At 44.1% G+C, this 24343-nt stretch overlaps 1 protein-coding gene across 2 annotated transcripts in view; it reads left to right on the top strand.

Moving 5' to 3' along the window:
- Nucleotides 1-9214, top strand: part of LOC308404249 (uncharacterized protein) — a 42862-nt gene extending 33648 nt beyond the window's left edge. For both annotated transcript variants that reach the window (XM_080894205.1, XM_080894206.1), the window contains exon 17: nt 8410-9214. The gene's annotated coding sequence lies outside the window, so the exon portion shown is untranslated. The remainder of the gene's footprint in view (nt 1-8409) is intronic.
- Nucleotides 9215-24343: the final 15129 nt, after the last annotated feature.

Raw genomic sequence — 24343 nt, forward strand, 5'->3', positions numbered from 1 at the left:
CGACAGCGTGTACCAGTTCCCACGAATATCCAACAACCTCGCACAGCCATTGAAGTGGAGTGGACCAACATTCCACAGGCCACAATTGACAATCTGATAGACTCCATGCGACGATGTGTTGCACTGCATGAGGCAAATGGTGGTCACACCAGATACTGACCGGTTCTGGGTCCCCAGACCCCCAATAGCACAAAAAACTGCACATTCCAGGGTGGCCTTTTGTTGTGGGCAGTCTGAGGTACACCTGTGCACTACTCATGATGTCAGATCAGCATCCTGATGTGGCACACCTGTGAGGTGGGATGGATTATCTCAATATAGCAGATGTGCCCACTACCACACATTTGGACTGATTTGTGACCACTGTTTGGGAGGGATGGTTATATTGTGTATCTGGAATGAATTTTAGGTCTCTACGTCCATCCCATGGGGAATGGGAGCAGTAACAAAGGTGTTGCGTTTATATTTTTGTTGAGTGTATAAGTTTCCATGAACGGTCGGAGATCCAGCGCTCCTTAAAGCCGCCCCGTCGGCGACCAATCTTCGATTCTGCTGCACCGACCACAGCCTCTTTTAGCTCATCCCAGAGTGTATCTGGATTTTCGTTGTTAATTCCTTCCGCAGCAAGGAGCTGGAAGCGGTTTCTCAATTCGAGTTGAAATTCCGCTGCCGTATTTGCGTCTTTTAGGCGTTGAATGCTAAAAGGACTTGGCCGCTGCAGTCGTGGTTGGAGGCGCTTCAGGTGAAGTTTACATTTGGCAATTAGCAGGTAGTGATCAGAGTCAATGTCGGCTCCATGCCACACTCTAACATCGCTAATGGTGGATGCCCAGCGGGATGATATGCAGATGTAGTCGATCTTGCTTGTATATCCGCCACCGGGGGGCTTCTACGTCGCCTTGTGTATCCGCTTGTGGCCGAAGAAGGTGTTCTTGATGGTCGGCCGGTTTGCCGCACAGAACGAGATCAGCCGCCCACCGTTTTCATTTGTCATTGTTGCAATTCCAAACGGGCCGATAGTCGATTCCAGGCCGTCCCGGTTACTGCTTATTTGCGCGTTGAAATCTCCGCCCACAATCAGCAAATCATGACGCGGGGAGTTGTCAATGGCATCCTGGAGCATCGCATAGAAACCATCCTTGTCAGTATTATCAGCCTCTTCTGTTGGAGCATATACTTGAAGAATTGTAACTTTCACATGCCTAGCTTGGAAACGAGCCAAGATTAGGCATGTGAAATGGGCTTCCAGGCCAGCAATGATGTTGTTGCACATCGCGAGAGGATGAAGCCCACGCCGCGTGCATGATCTTGGGCATAGCCAGAGTAGAGCACCATCTTTCCATCACTAACCATCTTCCCGCTTCCTGCCCATCGCATTTCTGAGATGCCCAAGATGTCCATACGGTACGAGTCAAATTCATATAGAAGCTGGGCCAATTTACCTGTTTGGTACAGAGTCTGTACATTCCATATTCCATAACGAGTAGTTTCTTTTGGGTCGAAAATTGGTCGACGCATCGGGCAGTGGATGACCCGAGGGCTTTTCTCCACTGCCGTCATTAAGGGTTGCCGATCATCTTTGCCCTGATTCAGTCGATGATGAGATTCACTTGCTGTTTCCGTAGCAATTGGAGTTTTTACAGGGTGGGGTTGCTAGCCCAACCCTCCTTCTTTCTCATCTGGGCTTGGGACCGGCAATGGCAGAGTTAAACCAAATATAATGGAGCAACGGAACAAAAAGTTTTCTAAATCTAATTGTTAAGGAAAATGCTCTAAAACACTTCTTCAGTAAAGACTCAGAGAAGAGAAACACACAGAACTTCTTGCTAGCAAGGGCAGCCTCCAGCACTGAGGCTCGCACTAAGAAACTGCCCCAGTCTTTATTTATACTTCAGTGTGTGTGTGTGTGTGTGTGTGTGTGTGTGTGTGTCACTGCTGATCAAAGGGTCATATAACATAAAAGCACAAAAGGTACATCCTTGGTCATAAAGAGGGTAGTCTCCCCACCCTAGATGGTTCACCCTAGATAGCACGGTGAGGAAGTCCAGCAGTTCATCTATATCTAAAGAAGGCACTTAAACTAAAACAGACATAGCTACGTTAAAACAATAAAACAAGATACAAGCTCTTCCCATGCTCCCAGGATGTGGGGGTGCATTCCTGGAGTGCACACCAAGCCTTTTGTAGCCTGCTAGAGATCACACATCCTGTCACTACACAATTGATTATACGCCTCTAAGTATACATGGTTGAATATTTCCTAATACAAATAACTACATGCAGTATTTTACCATATGCAAACTTATATCACTAAAAGATTATACTGACTACTAAGTACAATTTTCCATTGACACTAATTCACTTATATCTGCAGACACTGTGAAGCCATACGGGGTCTCTGGCATTTCACCGTGACATATGCAGCTCATGTAAAGAAGATCCCCTATAAGTGAAATTTAGCAAGTCCCCGAAATAAGCATGCCCTCTAGCTAAATAAAAATGAAATTACTACACCTCATGCAGTATCATTATCAAAATTACTTCAACACAGTAAACCTTGATTTCCTTCAAACTCAATTTACTGTTACACTCAAACTCACGGCTGGCTTGAGTGTCTTAAATAATATGTCAACCCCTCGGACCTCTGCGTCTGGTATTACTCTTTTTCTCACAAATAAGTTTTTCTCAAAATGACCTTCTTCTTCCGGTCCCCCATCTTTAAGAAGGGGGACCGGAGGGTGTGTTCCAACTACAGGGGGATCACACTCCTCAGCCTCCCGGGGAAAGTCTATGCCAGGGTGCTGGAAAGGAGAGTTCGTCCGTTAGTCGAACCTCGGATACAGGAGGAACAATGCGGTTTTCGTCCTGGTCGCGGAACACTGGACCAGCTCTTTATCCTCTCCAGGATACTTGAGGGTGCATGGGAGTTTGCCCAACCAGTCTACATGTGTTTTGTGGACTTGGAGAAGGCATTCGACCGTGTCCCTCGGGGTGTCCTGTGGGAGGTGTTGCGGGAATACGGGGTGTCTGGCCCATTGCTACGGGCCATTCGATCCCTATACAACCGTTGCAAGAGCTTGGTTCGCATTGCCGGCAATAAGTCGGACTCGTTCCCGGTGGGTGATGGGCTCCGCCAGGGCTGCCCTTTGTCTCCGGTTCTGTTCATAATTTTTATGGACAGGATTTCTAGGCGCAGCCAAGTGGCGGAGGGCTTTCACTTAGGTGGCCTCAGAATCTCATCTCTGCTTTTCACGGATGATGTGGTTCTGTTGGCTTCATCGGGTGAAGGCCTCCAGCTCGCACTGGAACGGTTCGCAGCCGAGTGTGAAGCAGCGGGAATGAGGATCAGCACCTCCAAATCTGAGGCCATGGTTCTCAGCCGGAAAAGGGTGGAGTGCCCACTCCGGGTCGGGATGAGTTCCTGCCCCAAGTGGAGGAGTTCAAGTATCTCGGGGTCTTGTTCGCGAGTGATGGGAGAAGGGAGCCGGAGATCGACAGACGGATTGGGGCTGCAGTAATGCGGACGCTGCACTGGTCCGTCGTGGTGAAGAGGGAGCTGAGTGTAAAAGCGAAGCTCTCAATTTACCGGTCGATCTACGTCCCTACCCTCACCTATGGCCACGAGCTGTGGGTAGTGACCGAAAGAACGAGATCGCGGATACAAGCGGCAGAAATGAGCTTCCTCCGAAGGGTGGCTGGCCTCTCCCTTAGAGATAGGGTGAGAAGTTCGGCCATCCGGGAGGGGCTCAGAGTAGAGCAGCTGCTGCTCCACATCGAAAGGAGCCAGCTGAGGTGGTTCGGGCATCTGACAAGGATGCCCCCTGGGCGCCTCCTGGGTGAGGTGTTCCAGGCATGTCCCACCGGGAGGAGGCCCCGGGGCAGACCCAGGACACGCTGGAGAGATTATATCTCTCGGCTGGCCTGGGAACGCCTTGGTATTCCCCCGGATAAGCTGGAGGAGGTGGCTGGGGAGAGGGAGGTCTGGGCCTCTTTGCTTAGGCTGCTGCCCCCGCGACCCGGCCCCGGACAAAGCGGATGAAGATGTATTAACTGTATCTCCACATCCTCCATGGTGGAGCTCAGCGTTCACTCTGATAGAGCCCACTGTGTTCTCTGTGAGTGGGAAAGTTTCCAGCTGACACACCTGCTGTGAGCACCTGTGTGTGGGCAGAAAGTCAAGTTTCTGAGAACAGATTAGTTAAAGCAGAAAGGTGAGTTAGGTTAATGAGTGACAGCCTAATATTTGTTTGATAAGCTTGTCCCAGAGAAGCTTATCAAACAAATATTAGGCTGTCACTCATTAACCTAACCTGGCCAAGGTAAAGGCATACCTTCCGGCTAACGTCTTTGAGCGTGTTATTCACCTTTTCCTTACTTGCAGATTGGACTACTGCAATTCATTGTTTTATGGTCTAGATCAGGCCAACATCCATTATCTTCAGATGGTTCAAAATGCAGCTGCTCGCCTGCTAACTGGTACCAATAAGTAAGATCAAGTAAGTCAATAAGATAGCAACGTTAAATCTCGTGAAACCACGCGGGATTTCATCTCGCGGGCTTTGGATCGTGGTTTAAAAAAGGCATCCATCTCAGTCAAGTTGAGCAGCCAACTGTATGTTTTTGGTATGTCTTGATTTTTTGAATTAATATTTACCATATTTCAGCCAAATGTAGTTAAACGTCTAGAGTGTCGCCATGTAACATGCTAAAAAAGAGCCGTTAGCTTATTTGCTGTTTTATCTGCTGACAAAGAATTGGCGCTTTTTCATTTGAATTTGTCTTTGGCACAAGAGCCGTAATATCACATTAAACCTAATTACGAGGCACTCATAACATAATTTGGTTTTCTGTGTGAATAGATTTGCCAGCTGACTCTTCAGTTACATTGTGTATTTACTGCACCGTGGTGTTAGTGAGATTTTGGACACTGAACAGCTTTAGCTAATATCATCAGCGGTATTATGCTAGCTTACATCCCTACCCCTCCTGCCCTCATCTGCTGTCCTTTTGGGTTTTTTTGCTGCACATTGAGAGACGACCTCTATTCTATGTTTTTCACTCTCTCTTAGAAACTCTGTTAGACCATGAATGGCAGCATGGCAGGCCACTCTTTAGCTATTTACTATGTTGCTTGCACAAACCTTTGATTACATCTTTAATCAACACCGTGTCTTTCGCCCCCGAGCAGAGCAAATCTGGGACCAGGGCCCTGTTTCAGGAAGCCGGTTTAGTGGAAAAACTGAGTAAGTATACCCTGAGTTAATGAAAACTCTGGGTTTTCGGTTTCACAAAGCGAGTTCAGCTGCAGCCTGAGTGAGTCACTATGACGACACACTCCGTGAAGCTAACCTGCCCCCTAGCAGGTTTACTACAACTAACCGTGACTGTCTCCGCCCCTTTGTCGGAAACCTGACAGTAGGAAGTGTCAGACATGGCGTGCTCCTTCCTTGAAGAGCCAGTAGATGTTGAAGCCCAAATTCTCTGCAGAGCTCTCCGCTGGGAGAGAGTGATCAGAGCGCGTTTGGACATTTTATCATTTCCTGATGATTTTCTGTGCGAACGTTACCGTTTCTCAGCACAATCTATAAGTTATTTGAATAACATCCTCAGGCCATATATTACGCATGTGACACATCGCGGACATGCTCTCAGTTCTGTGCATATTATTTGTATCGCACTCCGTTTCTTTGCAAACGGGAGCTTTCTGTATAATATTGGTGACGCTGAGCACGTTTCCAAGGCTACCGTCTGTCGGGCAGTCAGGAATGTTACAGTTGCACTGAAACGTCTCCTGCACTCGTCTGTGGTGTTCCCCGGTCATAGACCCACAAGATTCATCAAAGAGGGATGCCACAAAATTGCAGGTATCAGGATGACCAAAACTTAATGTATGATGTGGTGATACTTGGACTACTACTTAAATTTTACATTTATTTTCAGGGTTCCCAGGCGTGATTGGCTGTACAGATGGCACTCACATTCCAATCATTGAATCAGTAAATGAAGGAGACTATGTGAACAGGAAGTCTTTCCACAGCATTAATGTACAGGTACATAGTTCCCTGTAGCATTTCACACCAACAAATTATTTCATTATAGTAATGGATGCTAATTTGTGTTCTCTGCACTGTGAAGATCATATGTGATGCTGCCAACAGTATCACAAATGTGGAAGCCAAGTGGCCAGGCTCTGTCCATGACTCACAAATATTCCGTGAATGTACACTGAGCACAAAATTTGGACATGGTGAGTTGAGAATACTTTAAAATATATAAAGACCAATTGCTTCAGGGACATTTGAACTGAAGTGTACCCTTCTGTCTTAGGAGAGTTCACTGGCTACTTGCTTGGTGATAGGGGGTATCCATGTTTACCCTATTTGCTTACCCCTTACCCTGACCCTGAACCGGGCCCACAGCAGCGATATAATCTGGCTCATTGCAGGACAAGAGCCAGAATTGAAATGACTATCGGAATGCTTAAGGCCCGGTTCCAGTGCCTGCAAAGACTCAGGGTCACCCCAGAAAGGGCATGTGACATTATTGTGGCATGTGTGATTCTTCACAACATTGCCACAATTAGAGGAGAACACTGTCCTTCTGAACCAAACATCAGCAGTGATCCAAACCATGAACATCCTGACCCTCGCACGGACATACAAGATGGAAGCGCAGTCAGAGACACCATATGTCACAATCATTTCCTTTGACCCATCACCTCAACATGTTGAAAGAACAATAAACAGATTTTTTGTTCAACTGGCTTTATTGGTCGCCTGTGTTTCCTGTACACAAAGTATTAAAAGATGTAAACCTCATAAAGTGTCTCTGTTGCTTCCTCCTCTGTAACAGCTGTCAATGTTTCTTCATTATTTTCCTGTAGTAAAGAAATAGACAACATTGCTGTTCTACTGTAAACTCATATAATCTGTGGAGTATTACTCACAACTGCATGTTGGTCTGGCTCAACAGGAGGCTGCACCAGATGCAGTACACCACCACCATCAACTGATAGAATATGAGGTTTATACAGGTCACTTATAACTTACAAGGGACCAAATGGCAATTAACAAACATACCAATCACCTTACACTTCATTGTCATTATGCTCTCAAAGACAACCAAGACTGAGGGAAGGCAAAATCAGTAGGAAAATAACTTCACTACAAAATAATCCATTATGGTAAAGAGTTTATCAAATGAATGAGCAGCACTGCAAAGGTGACTGTGAAGAAAGGATGTATGCACATCATGTATTATTTTGAATTTACCCCTTATGTAGGCACTTGTGTCTTGCGGGGTTATTGACTCAGAGGATGTCCCCGCAGAGATGCCTTCGGCCACAGGGCGCCCACTGTTTTGGCTGAGGGCCAACTGCTCAGCCTCTGTGAGTGGTGGTGGTGGAGGACCCCCACCTGTTTTTCGGGCCTCTGCTTTTTTTTCTGTTGGCTATAACGGGTCACATTTGAGCATACAGAGTAAGCAAACATGTACTTGTAATGTGCTCAGATAATTTCAATAAGTGCTTACAGAAAGAAAATTAATGTAGCCTCTAACTGCAATTGATTTACATGGGACAAACAGACCAAGCACTATGGCTCATAATACAATTACACCTTACCTGTTTGGACTATATTTTTATATTTCATTTTTACTTGCTGCCAGGCACGTTTGGGGCCTGTTGGGTTGCACCTGCGCTCACATCACATCACAAAATAAAATGTATAAAATAACAAATAAAATAACATATGATAAAATAACGTGTTAAATGGGTGGAAATCCCTCGATCAATGTTTAAATTAACACTCACGCATTGACTCTGTCGGCTATGTTTTGCCATGCATGCTCCCTTTCTTTTGCAGCTGTGGCTGTGTTACTTTTTTCCGCGGAATTTGCATGTTATCAGCATATGCTGCCATCAGAATTTCGGCCTCAAGCGCTGTAAAATACATTGACCGCGCCTTCTTTCCCTCCGTCTCCATGGTGACTCGCTTAATCTGTGCTCCGCTTATCAGGGCTTTATGTATCCTCGTCCGCGCGCTTCACTTGGGGTTAAAGCAACTCCGCGTTGACTGAACTAATTGTTATCAGCCTTTCTGAAACCGAATATTCCGAGTTGGACAGTTCGGGGTTACTCAACCGTGAGTGTCGTTTTTCACTCTGAGTTTTCTAAACCGGCTTCCTGAAACAGGGCCCAGGTGTTTGGGTTTAATGGTTCATTTTGCTTCTCTTGCTGTTGATCCTCCATTAATACTTACCTCAAATTGTTTAGTTATAATTGTTGTTTAACTGAATCTTGACGTCAGAGGCCTTAAATAGAATGTTTAAATTACTCTAACATTAGAACTGGTAGATTCAAAAGAGATGAGTTTAAAAAGGAATCTTAAAGAAATGTTTGTGTTTAACCAGGACTTGACTGAGGCCACTGCACAGATTGAGAAAACCACAATGAACATCTGTCTCCAGAGGATGCGCCAGGCAATGACTTTTCTGATGTTGGCATCATCATCGAGGGTATAGTAGTTCTTCAAGATCTGGATAACGTGACCTTTGCAGTAGCCATGCTGTTTGGACCTTTTTTATTCCTTCAACATGAGTTACCCATCACAGCTCTGCTACACTTTTGAGGTGATTCAAAGGGTGGTAATGGAGTTGGATGCAAGTCAGCTCTCAAGAAAAGCTCACAACTAAGACAAAACTGCTCCTGCAAGGAAAGCTCACTGTTATGCATGCAAGCTGATCAGCTCTAGGTGAGAGGACATTTAAATCTCACACTTGTTCTGCTGCATTTTTGAAGCTCAATTCCAGGAACAGATCGCAGGGTTCATTTTTATATACTCTGCAACTGCCATGAGGATGAGCCGTTTTTTGTTGTTGTTTGTTTTTCCTTTTGCTCTGTACAAGTTCTCTGTTTGTCTGTTTGGCAGCATTTTTAAATTTCTCTTTGTATTTTTTCTTTCTTTTACTAGTGAAGAGATGTAACGTGAACAGTTATGCAGTCTAAATATCCCATATGGGTCGTGTGAAATGGTATTTTCAGTTTCATTCAGTTGAAGTAAAGAACGTTGAATATTTCTAAGTGTGCTGTTTTGAACCAAGATGTCACAGTATGATCAGTGCTGTAATTTTTGACAGTCACTGTATCAATGTTATTTTTGCGTCTCTTGAATAAAGGTTTTGACCTGCAAGTGCTAATTTCTTTAGTTATTGGGGTAAAATGGGTAATGTTAATAGGAAGGTGTTTGCCAATTCAGTAACCTAATTTAATGTTAATGGAAACTAACATTTCCTCAAATTGTTTAGTTATAATTGTTGTTTAACTGAATCTTGACGTCAGAGGCCTTAAATAGAATGTTTTGATTTGTTCTTTCCCAACATTTTTCAAAAGAAACAGTCTAATTTCTTTGCTGTGATTGATTCCAGAGAACACGGAAGAACTGACATTATTTAACTGTTGATTTATGTAGATTCAGTGGAGGAGTAATGTCAGTTTAATTCTTTACCTACTGTCAATGCAGTGAAATTAGACATGTTGTTTTGAAAGGTTACTGGTGGATGCCAGCAACCATCTTGGAAGAGAACAATACAATCTGTTATAAGGCCTCCATTTGAAAATTGTGTATTTGATACTAGAATATAATAGCAAAATGTAATTTGAAGATAACATGTAGCATTTAAGTGACCAAGTAGTATTGGGTAAAAGTTATTGAATGGTGTTGGGATAAAGTGAGAAAATTGTGAAGGATTAAAATATTCCAAGAGCTCAAATTACTTCATCAAAACATGTTTAAGTCACATTTTATCAACACAAATTGCACAGGTTTATTGAACATGAATAAATTGTGTTAATTTAACTCAATTGTTTAAGTTGCTGCCAAAGCAAAACATCTGTGTGCAACAAATGTCCACCATTGAATTAAATAAATCCAACAACATATTTTTTGCAGTGTAGAGCAGGAGATATCGGTGTGATAAAGTTCCTAACTGTGCCAAACAAACTGGTACAGATTAAACGTGACACACAGTCTTCCCTCATCTTTGACCATATTATTGAAAGGATGCAAGAGCTCTCTGAGACGACTATGTGGATTTGCACAAACGTTCCACTTTCAGACTGAATGCTGTCATTGATCCGGGGTGAGGGATTAGCAGATCGCTGCTTAAAAGGAGCCACTCAGACCACTAAATGAATGCAGTTTACATCTTTGTTCAGGAAAAAGTACCATCAGGGGTAAAGACAGCAGAAAATCTGCTCAGTGATCAAAGAGGTTGTTAAAGTGACTTGTTAAATGTTGTCATTGTTTCAAACTCTGTGTTCAAAGACATTCCTTTGTCCCCCTCCCCAGCCTCTCGGGGTTCTGGGGGGAGGCTGTAGTGTTTTATCACAAGCACATCCCTTGTGACGGTCTGTTTGATGTTGCTTCCTGCTTTTATGATCCTTTTGGTGAGCAGGAGGTCACACACACACATTCTCACATGTATACAGGTGCTTACACATACACACACATAGTGCCTTGTCTTTGTAACCAAGGGGGTTTTACGGTGGGAGGTGCTTTTGCTGTGATGTGTACTGTAATTGTCATGTCAATAAAAAGGTTACGAGGAAGCTGCTCTTTGAAGGATTTGGGCTAGAGACAGATGATGAGCATTATGCTCCACCGCCTGGTTCTGACCAAACCTCTCCCTCGTTAGCGAGTAAAAAAACGGTTGGAGATGTTCTGTTATGTCTTGTGTTCTTCATGAGGAATAAGTCTCTAAACTATCGGGGCTTGTGGAAACACAGACCCAACAGAGGTAATTCCACAGGATTCACATCAGGAGGTGAATGAATCTGCATGTGGTCAGAAATAAACCGTCCTGAGAATAAAGATAGTCGATATTCAGACCCAGAGGAAAGATGTGAAACATCCCTGTAGTGAGTGGATCCTGAAACATGCCGGCTAAAACAAACAGATCCCATCAGACGGATGACTCTGGCTGCAGGTTCATCTGTAGCATCATCTGAGAATGAAAACCAGCCACGAGAAGAGCTTTGAGCCATGCTGCAGGTCAGGTGAATCAGCACAGATGGAAACATGAAGCTGCCACTCAGTAACATGATCCATTTATCTGCCTGATTCTTCTCTTACTGACCAACTTCTGCTAATGCACCATCGACATTATTCTGTCTGACTGTATCACGACCTGGTACGGTAGCTATAACGCTCTATGGAGGGTGGTCAGATCAGCACAGCGTATCACCAGGTCAGCCATCCCGGACCTCTACAGGCAGCGCTGCAGGAGGACGGCCCAGAGGATCCTCTCTGGTCCCAGCAACACAGCCTCACACTCTTCATGTGGTACAGGAGCGTCCACACCCACAGCAGCAGATTCAGGGACAGTTTCTACTTATAATATAATATAATATAATATAATATAATATAATATAATATAATATAATATAATATAATATAATATAATATAATATAATTCTACTTATAATGTTCTTCCTCTACACCCCCCCAATTTTTGCACATGTCGAGGAGCGTGTCAGGCTACATTTCACTGTGTGTTATACTTGTATAACTATGCATGTGACAAATAAAGAACCTTGAACCTACTTAGAAGCCATCAGGATACTCACCTGCTGAAATATTGGACAGTTTATATTACACACTGTATATATCACTGACTCTGCACTACAGCGGCTAAAGTATTTTTAAGATAAGATAAGATTAGATAAGATAACTCTTTATTGTCATTGCACAGTCATACATAGTACAGTAGTACAATGAAATTGGAAAAACTGTCCTACGTCGGCACTACATATAACAACACGACACGACACGATATGACACATCACAACGTAACAAACAACACAACACAGTATATTAACTTAGTATAAAAAGAAGAATAAGTGTATGTGTATTGCACACTGTTATTATTGCACATTAATTATTATTGCACCTTGTTAAGTGCGCATGCGCCAACCAGCGTGCAGCCTGTTACAGTCGCTCCTGCTTTTCTCTTAGTTTAGCTCTTTTTTCTTACGTATTCTTTTTTTTCCTGACTTGTATTTTCCTCCGTTTTCTATCTCTTACTCAATCATGTGGATTGAGAGAGTTTTTGTTCTTCTGGTGGCCGTGGAACTGTTACTTTTATCATGGAACGGGACCGCGGCACATCTCCTACACGCACGGACTGTTTACTCCAGAGATCAGCTGATCGCCCTGATGCCGGCCGGCTCGCTGGCCAGGCCCGCAGAAGTGCCCGCAGAAGTACCAGCTGAAATTTGGAGGAAAACACATCAGGGATGCAGAGGTCAAGGACAGAAGAGAAGAAAAAAGGTGACGGTGAGACAGCGGAGGCTCAAAGCGAGGAGGAGGTTTAAACCGTGTCTGCCGTCTATCGTGATGGGAAATGTGCGATCGTTGGCAAGTAAAATCGACGAGCTCTCAGCACTGGTACGGAGTCAGAGGGAATACCGAGAGTGTAGCCTGATGTGTTTCACCGAATCATGGCTGCACCAGGTCATTCCCGATGAGAATGCTTCCGTGGAAGGCTTCCACACTGTTCGGGCGGACAGGGACAGCATCGCTAGCGGTAAGCGTAAAGGAGGTGGGCTTGCTGTTTTAGTTAACAACCGGTGGTGTAACCCTGCCAACATAACAGTCAAAGAAAGGACTTGTTGCCCGGACACTGAACTGTGTGCTGTTGGACTCAGGCTGTATTATTTACCCAGGGAATTCTCTCACGTCATCTTGGTGGCTGTTTATGTACCCCCCTCTGCTAACCCCACAGCTGCACGTGACACTATCCACTCTGCCATAGCTCGGCTACAGACTCAGCACCCGAGTGCCTTTATTGTGATCTCGGGTGACTTCAACCATGTATCACTGGACAATACACCAACATTCAAACAATATGTGGACTGTCCCACCAGGGGAGAGAAAACTTTAGACTTACTGTATGCTAACGTCAAGGATGCATACAGCTCCTCCTCCCTCCCCCCACTTGGTAGGTCAGATCATAACCTGATTCACCTCACCCCCCGCTATGTGCCAATTGTGAGGAGGGAACCTGTGACCACCAGGACTGTCAGGAGGTGGTCAGAGGAGGCCTTAGCAGAACTACAGGGCTGTTTCGAGGTGACCGACTGGGAAACACTCTGTGAGCCTCACGCCGAGGACATCAATGGGCTTACTGAGTGTATCACAGACTACATAACTTTCTGCACCGACTCCATTGTTCCAGCTCAGACTGTTCATTGTTACCCAAATAACAAGCCGTGGGTGACTAAGGACATCAAAGCCCTCCTCAACAACAAGAAGAGGGCTTTCAGAGGGGGCAACAAAGAGGAGGTGAGGAAGGTCCAGGTGTTACTAAAGGACAAGATCAGAGAGGCTAAGGACAATTACAGGAGGAAGCTGGAGTGGAAACTCCAGCAGAACAGCATGAGAGAGGTGTGGAGGGGCATGAAGACCATCACTGGATTCAGGCCAACCAACAGCAGGGGAGCTGAGGGAGGTGAGAATAGAGCCGACGAGTTGAATCTGTTTTTCAATAGATTCGACACCACAGTGTCTGCTCCCACCCCCACAACCTCACCTGCAGTCAGCCTGGAATCCAGAGCCACACCACTGTGCCAGCCTCTCTCTTCACATGTTGCCTCCTGTGAGATTCCTGACACCCCTCCCCCACCCATCACCTTCACTCAATACCAGGTTGAGATGCAAATGAGGAGACTTCACTCAGGCAAGTCTGCTGGACCAGACGGAGTGAGTCCCCTTGTCCTCAAGACCTGTGCCCCCCAGCTGTGTGGAGTCTTTCATAAACTGTTTATGCTGAGTCTGAGTCTGCAGAGGGTCCCAGTGATGTGGAAGACATCATGCCTCGTCCCTGTACCAAAGACGCCTCGTCCCAGTGGCCCCCAGGATTACAGGCCCGTGGCACTGACCTCCCACATCATGAAGACCCTGGAAAGGCTCATCCTGGACCAGCTGCGACCCATAGTAAGACCACATCTGGATCCCCTTCAGTTCGCTTATCAGCCTCGTCTCGGAACAGAGGACGCCATCATCTACCTGCTCAATCGTGTCTACACCCATCTGGACCAGCCGGCGAGCACTGTGAGGGTCATGTTTTTTGACTTTTCCAGTGCTTTCAACACCATCAGGCCGACCCTCCTGGGTGATAAGTTAGCAGCGATGCAGGTGGATGCTTCTCTGGTGTCCTGGATTGTTGATTACCTGACAGGAAGACCACAATATGTACGTCTCCCACAGTGTGTGTCTGACAAGGTGATTAGCAACACAGGGGCACCACAGGGGACTGTCCTCTCCCCCTTCCTCTTCACCCTCTACACCACAGACTTCAGCCACTGCACAGAGACCTGCCATCTTCAGAAGTTTTCTGATGACTCTGCGGTGGTTGGATGCATCAGCAGGGATGATGAGACAGAGTACCGGGCTGTGGTCGACTCCTTTGTCACGTGGTGTGAGCAGAATCATCTGCAGCTCAACGTGGCAAAGACCAAGGAACTGATCGTGGACTTCAGGAAGACCAGGAAACACTTGACCCCTGTTTCAATCCAGGGGGTCAGTGTTGACATTGTGGAGGACTATAAATACCTTGGAGTACACATTGACAATAAACTGGACTGGGCTAAAAACACCACAGCACTTTACAGGAAGGGCCAGAGTCGTCTCTATTTTTTGAGGCGACTGAGGTCCTTCAACATCTGCCAGAAAATGCTGAGGATTTTCTATGAGTCTGTTGTGGCCAGTGCGATCCTCTATGCTGTTGCATGCTGGGGGAGCAGGCTGAGGGTCGCAGATGCCAACAGACTTAATAAACTGATCCGTAAGGCCAGCAATGTTGTGGGGATGGAGCTGGACTCCCTCAAGGTGGTGTCGGAGAGGCGGATGCTGTCCAAGATAAAGACAATGTTGGATAACACCTCCCACCCACTCCATGACATGCTGGTCAGTCACAGGAGCTCGTTCAGTGAGAGACTGAGATTACCGAAAAGCACCACTGAACGACACAGGAAATCATTCCTGCCTGTGGCCATCTCCCTGTACAACGCATCCACTTAACACACTGTTTGCTGCTACAACTACACATGTTTCTTTTCCAAATATTTATTTATAAGTGACTTATGTATGTATGTATGTATATATATGTATATATTGTACTATTCTTAGTTAGCGTATTGTCTGTCTTGTCTTAATGTTGGTTTAAAATGGAGCACTGTAACAAAAAATAATTTCCCCCAGGGATCAATAAAGTATTCTGATTCTGATTCTGATTCTGATTATAAATATAAATATTATTGTTATCGTTTTAAACATTGTTACCTCCCCCTAAAAAGTCCAGGGAGGTATCCAGTCAGGTCAGCTGTTAGCATTGATCAGGGCTGTTGCCCTGTTGTAACAGCTGTCCTTGAGTCTATTTGTTCGGGACCTCAGCAGCCTGAACCTCCTGCCAGACGGCAGCAGCTTAAACACCCGGTGTCCTGGGTGTGTGCAGTCCCGTAGGATGCTGCGTGCCCTCTTGAGACAGCGAGTGCTGTACAGGTCCTTTTTTTGGGCCATGTTGATGACCCTCTGGAGTGCCTTTCTGTGTGCTGTGGTGCAGCTGGAGAACCACACACCGATGCAATATGTCAGCACACTTTCAATGGAGCAGCGGTAGAAGACGGTCAGCAGCTCCTTCTTCAGGTCCATTTTTCTGAGGATTCTCAGAAAGTGGAGACGCTGTTGGGCCTTCTTTAAGACCGCAGAGGCGTTAGAGCTCCATTGGAGGTCTGTGTCTATGTGCACACCCAGAAACTTGAAACTGGAGACCCTTTCCACGCACTCCCCGTTGATGCTGACAGGCTGCAGCTCGGACTTCCTCCTTCTGAAGTCAACTACCAGTTCTTTTGTTTTGGTGGTATTGAGGTCCAGGTTGTTGTCTGCACACCAATCTGACAGCCTCTGAACTTCAGCTCTGTATGCAGTCTCATCTCCCCCTGAGATGAGCCCCACCACAGTGGTATCATCTGCAAACTTGATGACTGTGTTGTCTGGGTGGGAACTAACACAGTCATGTGTGTACAGAGTGTACAGTAGGGGACTCAGTACACAGCCTTGTGGAGAGCCGGTGTTGAGGCTGAGGGCTGAGGAAAGATGAGGCCCCGCTCTAACTCTCTGCACACGGTCTGAGAGTTAGAGTGGGGCCTCATCTTTCCTCAGTAAACTGTATTTATTTATTTTACTCTTTTTTTATATTTTTTTATTTATATTTGTCTGATTTTTATCTAGATGTTACTGTAGTTTTGTGCGATTTAGTTGTTTTTTCTTTAACGTTGAGGATGCTGTGAGCCTAAGAATTTAATTGCCAAATAAAAACTGAAACGTCTTTAATGACTGTGTGTAGTGATGTTTTTAAAGATGTTATATAAACGATCTTCTCTTGTATCGTGACCCAAAATGGCCTGACTCAAGAAGTCACAGTGGATTCTGTGGAACAGAGAAACTGGGTGGGTCAGTTTGTTGTGTAATTCAGTTGAGTTAATAATTTTGCACATGTAATTCCAACTAAAAACACACCAGTGATTTCATAATCCTGCTGCTCCTGTCGTGAATATAAAGGCAGGAGTTTCTGTCAGAGATCAGCAGCGTTCAGCCGTCCAGAAGACTTCATCCAGCCACACAGCATCTCTGCACACTCGTAAGTCTACAACCACTCGCTCTGCATCTGTTTTATTTCATTCTGCTGTAAAATGCCGCCCTGCAGCTGAGCCTCTTATTACCATTTTCTCATTGAAACAGTCATCCTCGTGTTTTCCAGAATAGCATTTAATTCACAATACTTTTGTTTGACAGAGGTGCTGCAGGTATTATTAATGATGCCATTACAAATGTACTGCAGAATTATTGTTATTAGTTGGTCTTTTAAGCCCATTGCTGATTTCTCTCCATTTTTGTCTCTGTGTGTTTCCTTTAACTTTGTTAATGCAGGAACTCAAAATGCCCGAGTACATCACTGAACTCCAAGTGTCTTGGAATCAAGATGATGAGGAGACTTTCAGTAAGCAAGGCTTCCGTAGAATTCCTGTTAATCTAAACCAAGGAGCTGGAGGAAACATCATCTACCTTTGGTACAAGAAAGGCATGGGCCCAGGAATCACCAAAATTCAATTTTCATTCAGCCAAGAGATGACCAATGGCCTGCTCGAAGCAGGATATACAAAGATCGATAAAAACCTCAATGAGGGAGCAGGTGGAGACGACATCTACCTGTGGTACTCCAAGTCTGACAAGAATGTTCCCATCAAGAACATTGATGTCACTGAAGGGGTCAACGTCATCCAAGAGAGCCTCAACACCAGCAACAACGGTGTTCCCATTTATGTGTGTTTTAATCAGTGAGGGTAACCATGGTAACAGAGCTGAGCATGCTCACTGAGCAGAAAGATGTTTCTGTTAAAATGGTTTGATGATGGTTTTTCTTTCCTTTCTGTAATGATCTTCAATCACTGTGATCTCAGAGCTTTGACTCCACCAGCGATCATTGATCCAATCAATCTGTTTGATTAGCTCTGTATCACTTTATTCTGATGATTGTCTCTGTTTCAATAAAGCCTCTTTAGCATCTGAAATCTCTCTGTGTCGTGTGTCAAAGCTTCATGTGACGCTTGTTAACAGAATAAAGTGAGCTGAGCAGGATCAATACATGACTTCATTTATCAGAAACCTGAGCTCACTGTGTGGACACTTTAATAACATCAGTAGGATCTGTGGTAGTAGTATTATTAGCAGTAGTATTAATGGGTTTGTTGCAAAGCAGAAATCTCAGTAAATCCTGTTGTACGGACAAAGTGAGATCCAGATTATTCATCAGGTTTGATACGTGTTATTATTTCTGCACACTTTGTGCTGCAGTATCCAGCTGGGTGACGCTGAGCTCTTCCAGCCTGCGGGACAAACACCTCACATAATAAAAGCATTTCACGTGCTTAGAAAGACGACTGTACCTTCCTTTGAACAGTGGGGGTGTAACTGGGCACAGATGTTTGATGAACCCTCACCTGATGTGACGGTCAGAGTTCTTCCTTTCTTCCAGAATCAGACATGAGTGGGTTTGTAACTCTAAACAGGACTGCTGGGATCTACCCACGATGTCATTCAGTCATCATAAAAATATTCAAACTTGCAGAGAATCAAATTCTGCTCAGGTTTTCATTTGTCATCTGCTGGATCTGCAGAGCCACACAACTGCTGTAAACACCTCCGATTTGAACACTTTTCCACAACAAAGATGCTGCTACAGCCGACACACCACAGTCTTCCTGTACACAATCAAGCTAAACGTAGCATCAGAGCGCTCATTAAAATCAGCAGCTGATAAATTGTCTTCCAGTTTGATCCAAATTCAACATTTAAGATGCTCATTTGTAATGTGTAGGAAACATTCAGCTCCAGGTAGCAGCAGGTCACACATGTGCGAACCTTTTTACTTTGAATCGTGTTCAGAGTAAAATATTCCAAATAGCCTGATTAAAGGAAGAAACTGGTTTTTAAATGATAATAAGTTAAACTGGAACACTTCCCAGGAGCTTGTACATATTCATGTCGTCTGTGCTGTGGGTCAGTGTCACGTAAAGGAAATGAAACTGACCAGAATGAACAGCGATGAAGAAGAAAGCAGGAGAGACCAAAGAGAAGATCGACCCATGATGGACAAAGAGTGACTCAGCGTTCAAACCCTGAAACAAATCAAGCTCCAAAGAGTTCAAGAGGAATCAGAGTTTCAGAGTCCGACTGAATCTAAAAGGATTCAGGAGGTGAGGTGGGAGAAAGGTGAGCAGAACGCAGGGATGCTGGTTAAACATGATCATTCAGGCACCGTTAGTGAGGAAGAGGAGCAGAAAGTACAATGAGACTGGACAGATTTACTACAGCTGGCAGATACAGGGGATTCATGGAGTCCAGCACACTGTGGAGGGAAAGGAAAGGAAATAAGGAAGGAAAGGAAGCCTTAAAAAGTACGCTGGCTGTCTGTCCAACCAATCAGAGAGCTCCTTACATCGCTCCACGGCTAATTTGCTCATTGACCTGAGTGAAGTTTCCCCTCCCCACCTTCTTCCAATGCAACAAAATCGGTGTGTCAAATGTTTGTGCTGCTATCATTTTAAAGATATTAATAAAAGCTTTTAGAGCTCACCCAACCTGCCCCTTCTTTACTGTGTAAAGGTTGTGAAACAGAAACTGTCGAGCCTCTCAAGATTAATACAGTAACTCCAACAATAATAGCTCATTCATAACAAACCAGCACAGAACAGCTGCTGGATTTCATTAATATGTGTGTGTGTGGGGGGGGGATTTCAGAGTGGAATCGCCATTTTACATGTCGGAAATAAATCTTTGATTTTTGAATCCATTTACTTATTTCTCTTTTTAAATCGTGTTTTAAAAAATATTTTGAAAATGTGTTTTTTAATTTGCAATTCAAAACTGGTTTTTGAATCGAGGGTTTTATTGAGAGTTTAATTCTTTTTTTGTGAAATTCATTTTTGATTTGAAGTATTTAGTGATGGACTAATATTTCATTTTGAAATAATGATTTATAAATAGTGTTTTTATTTTAAATTAAATTATTGGAGAATAAATTACTGTCCAATACTGGTATTGGACACGTGATGTTTTCTAATCGAAATAAACTGAACATTATGTTTTTAAAGAATAAATATTTAAAAAAAATGATGCAGATGCAGCAAATACACAAAACACTCAAATGCAAATTTGGACAATTTTGTCATTGTTCTGGCTGTAATGTACGGAGGGCTGGGAGTGCCAAAATTCAGTTTTTAAAAATACAGCACAAAATAATTAAATTTCATTAATTAAAATGAAAATTATTTATAAACTATGTAAATAAGTAAATATAATTCATTTCATTTTAAAAATTTAATAAATTATTTACTATTTTAATTTCAAGTAATGACACGTAATAAATTATTTAGTGATGCACTCCTGTCTGTCAGGCCTGAGGTAATGAGCAGACTCAAACAGACTTTATTTACAGTGACAGTTACTGTGGTTCCCGTGGCGATTTCTCCCAAATCCCACACAGTGCTCATGTCCGTGGTGGGAACTGTACAACAGCTACTCCCAATCTGTACAGTGGTTCCGCTTCCATAACTCCGGTCCCGATTCCTGATGGAGAAAGTCAACAAGGATATCCAAACACACACAAAGTTTTCAAAAGCTATCCACGTCTGTACTGACGAGCACACTCGACGATCCAGTGTCGACTGAAGCTCAGCCACGCCGCTAAGTAGGAGAGGGCTGGTGAGCAGCAGGTGAGGCTGACTTCAGCACGGGAACACTTCCCGGTCAGATGACGCTCGAAACCGGACTTCCGGAAACAAACACACATGTCAACACACACACAGGGAAATAGGGGACCGGGAGAGGAGCAGAAACAAAAAACAACACACGGACACAATGGGCAAGTTGAGCAGCGAGGACTGCCAGATCATGACGCTGTCCTTCCATTACAGCGTGAAGGATTACCAAATCCAGATTAATGGTACTCTAACTGGGCTGCTGGGAGGGACAAAATTACACAGAATAAAAATCTTTTACTGATTAATTTAAATCTGATATTATCAGAAATATTGTGGAATATTTCATTAGTAATAAATTAATTCTTTTATTCACAAATAAGAAAGTTATTCCTGCTGCTGTCAGCTATCAAAGCAGGTCTGACCCAAACCCCAAAACACGAACATGTCTTTGTCTACCCAGATAGCAAGACGACATTGAATTGATGTTGATTTTTCATCCGATCCGTCGTTATGGTCAGGGTTGAAAGGCCAATGTTGTAACAACACTGAAATACTGTGGTAAACCGACGGTCTTACTATAGGGATGTTGTAATGATGTTGATTTACCGTTGTTTTTTTGTCATTGATATTTGATCTATTTGTAGTCAACCAGGTGACAACAACAACGTCGAGAAAACGTCTATTTATAGTTGACCATAATTCGGCGCCGGCCACCATCAAAAAGCCATCGATCTATAGTTGAGCGTTAAATTGCATTGCAACTGAGCGGGTATAAAGTACCGGAGGCAGTAGATTTATTGTTCTTTTGTTATCAATGATTTCTGGTCTAGTTCACCAGCTTTAAAAAATCGTGTCGACGTGCAATTTATGTATAGTTGACCGGGAAATTAAAGCAGCGATCACTTGGACTATTCCGCAGCACCCCTCTCAGTGGTACATCCCTCCAGGTAACCATTGTCTTGTACAGTAGAGCGGGACTTTAGATTTACTCTCAGCGGAATTGACCAGAGAAGGCATCAGTTCATGCACTGCACTGGCCTGCACCACAATTAGTATAAGGTAAGAATGAATGACTTTTGTTCTATTCGTTATCTAACAAAGTCTATCAACAAAGAAAACATTTTCGTTTCATACTTTTCCGTTATATTCCCTTACAAAGCTAGCTTTAACGCTTCGAGGGTTCCTTTGTTCTTGCCGTCGCCTCGGCGCTTGACCCAGACTTTCGCTCTGTGGTTGCTTTTTAGCGTAGTACTACAAAAAAATGTAAATCTGTGATATATGATTGATAAACGTAAAGTTAACTGTATAAATGTGTTCAATGACTTTGTTACTTTTAATGATTGGAGAGCACCCGCTTCGATTCGCACTCAATTCAAACTTTACGCTGCACGCTCACCTACCTTGCGTTTGCACCTTTTGTCCACACGTAAACTGCGTTTTCGTTAACAGAAAACAGATTTGATGACCCCAGTGTCTGGGGGTGGGCGTCCAGGTACACACCGGCTCACTCCTTGGCGGCCGCTTATCGGGGCCTGGAACCTGGGGCTCGCTCGGTCCACTTCGGAGGTGGGGTGCCCCCGGCCTCTCGGCCTGGGGCTCGGTCACTCAGGCACAGCTGGCTGCCGGCGGAGCTCACGGGCGCGTCACTACAACTCCCCCTGGCTTCTGCTCCGCGGCTGCTGAGTGAGCCCTCATCTGGGACTCTCCTCAGCTCTTACTGGAACAGTGGCGCGGCTGCCCCTCTGTTGGTCTTCCTTGGTCTCTTGTGTTCTGGGGGCCTCTGGATGTCTGGAGTTTTGATCTCCTCCATACCCGCTTCACACCCTGGAGGACGGGGCTGTGGCCCCCCCACACTCCCTAGCAGATCGTTACATGGAGAAACCTTTGGAATACAAGCACGCTGATCCACACAGGTATGCACACGGGTGTTCACTGCTCGTAGACTTAAATTACACCTTTCTTGGCTGCTACTTCGAAGCACATCTGTCCTGCGTGCTGCACAACAACATTGAATATTTAGTATTTACTGCTGTTTACACTTAGCTAGATTAATGCGATGGTGTTGTGTTTAGTATGTTGCTTTGTTTTTTTGCTTGTTTTCTATTCTTCTCTCAACAGGTGATCCAGGAGATTTTTATTTTTTTTTCTCCCCCCCTTTCTCACTGTCCCTCTCCCCTTCTGCTTTTCCTTTCCTTCCTCTTTCTTTCTCCCTTTCCTATCCCTCACTCATGTCTGTCCCGTCTGTAACATCTGAAAATAAAATATAATAAATAATAAAAACAAAGATCGACCAAATGGACCAATACGGCAATGCCACGATGATCCATTTGGCAAAGTAAATCCATTGGGTATCCTTGTTGGTCTTCAGACAACAATTCTGATGGCTAAAGAACCAAATGGGACAGGCAAAAAAAAAAACAAAAAAAACCAAAAAAAAAAACAGAAAACTGAGATTTTTAAAGACGCCTGCCAGGGTGGATATTTTCGAAAACTCAGTTTTAGCATTTACGTGTGGACGAGGAAAACGGAGAAAACGCAGCGTCAAAGGTGTGCGCCTATTTTGACGTCACACTGTGCGCCAAGTTTTTGTCTCGGTGCCATGAATTCCTACAATGGCAGACTTAGACAAAATATTGTTAATTTTATTATCTTCAGTGTTTAAATGCTTACATACACACACGCAGTTACTGTCCCTTCACACGTAGGACTCGGTTCAGCTTCTATGAGCCGTCTTTGTATCTAGTTTTCCTTCTTTATTGACATTGTGCCCTATTTTTCCTTTTTTTCAGATCTGATTTGGTAACTACCATCCACTTAAAAAAATTAACTTTTTCTAAACAGCCCTCACCACTCCGCAGTCTTCCCCCCAGCCCACTGACAGCGGGCATCATAATGCCCCGCACAGCTTCTGGCACCTTTTCGATTTTTTTTCTGTAGATTCCAGAGACTCTGTGAGGCCACTATTACAAGGCAAGTTTGAAAATCTTTGAATTTCAGATTTTACATGGTATAAATGGTAAATGGCCTGTATTTGTACAGCGCTTTAACTAGTCCCTAAGGACCCCAAAGCGCTTTACACATTCAGTCATCCACCCATTCACACACATTCACACACTGGTGATGGCAGCTACATATACAAATATCAAATATATGTGACAGGCAAAAACTCTTAGCAGTTAGAACAACTTATACTTGAATGCAGAATGTTACACCATCACTATTAGTTTTTCGCCTCTCACTGCTTAAGCCATTAATCTTTCTAGAATTGTTCTTTGAAACAGATGCGACCTCACAAAAGATGTTAACTATGCTGTCAGACCTGACGAGAGCTGTTAACGAACTCCGTGAGGAGGTCAGAGCCATCCGCCATCTCTGCTGCAATGAATCAGTAGATGCTGGGGTACTGCCTCTGGATTTGCCCTTGCACAACATTGAGGAGCTAAACAATGCAGAGGCAGCTCCTCAATCACAAGAGGCAAATAAGGCAAAGGTGAGTATATAAAGGTTATGTACACTTTGTAACTATAAAGTGTAATAGCTGTCAGATGTGATTTAAATACATAACAACGGCCTGTTGATTAAACACACAAGCACTTGCATACACATTAAAGACATGAGACACACTAATTCCATCTCTTAAAATGTGTCTATAGGTGAGACGCTTTGCCTTGATTGGAGGGACCACACTGCAGGTGCGAGACCGCCGTGTAATGGCTTATGCCATTACAAACGAGCTGGCCTCAGTACTAAACTGGGCAGGGAAAAAAACCAAGGACCAGACAAAGCAAAAAAAGGCATTTAAAGATACAGCGCTCTGCAAATGCATATTTGGTAAGTTTTACCGTTTATTGTAGTTTTATGAGCCTAAAGTGAAGAATAAAGGGATCAATTGATCTGCTGGGTGTTTCACATTTCCTATGTCCGGTTTTTGCTATATTACTTTGTCTTTGTTAATAACAAGACTTTCATGTCTGGTTAATCTGGAGATGGAGTCTTTGGTCTTCAGCTTGTTTAGTCCTCGGGTTG

The sequence above is a fragment of the Rhamphochromis sp. 'chilingali' genome (assembly GCF_963969265.1).
Source record: "Rhamphochromis sp. 'chilingali' genome assembly, chromosome: 10".
In the NCBI taxonomy this organism is placed as follows: Eukaryota; Metazoa; Chordata; class Actinopteri; order Cichliformes; family Cichlidae; genus Rhamphochromis; species Rhamphochromis sp. 'chilingali'.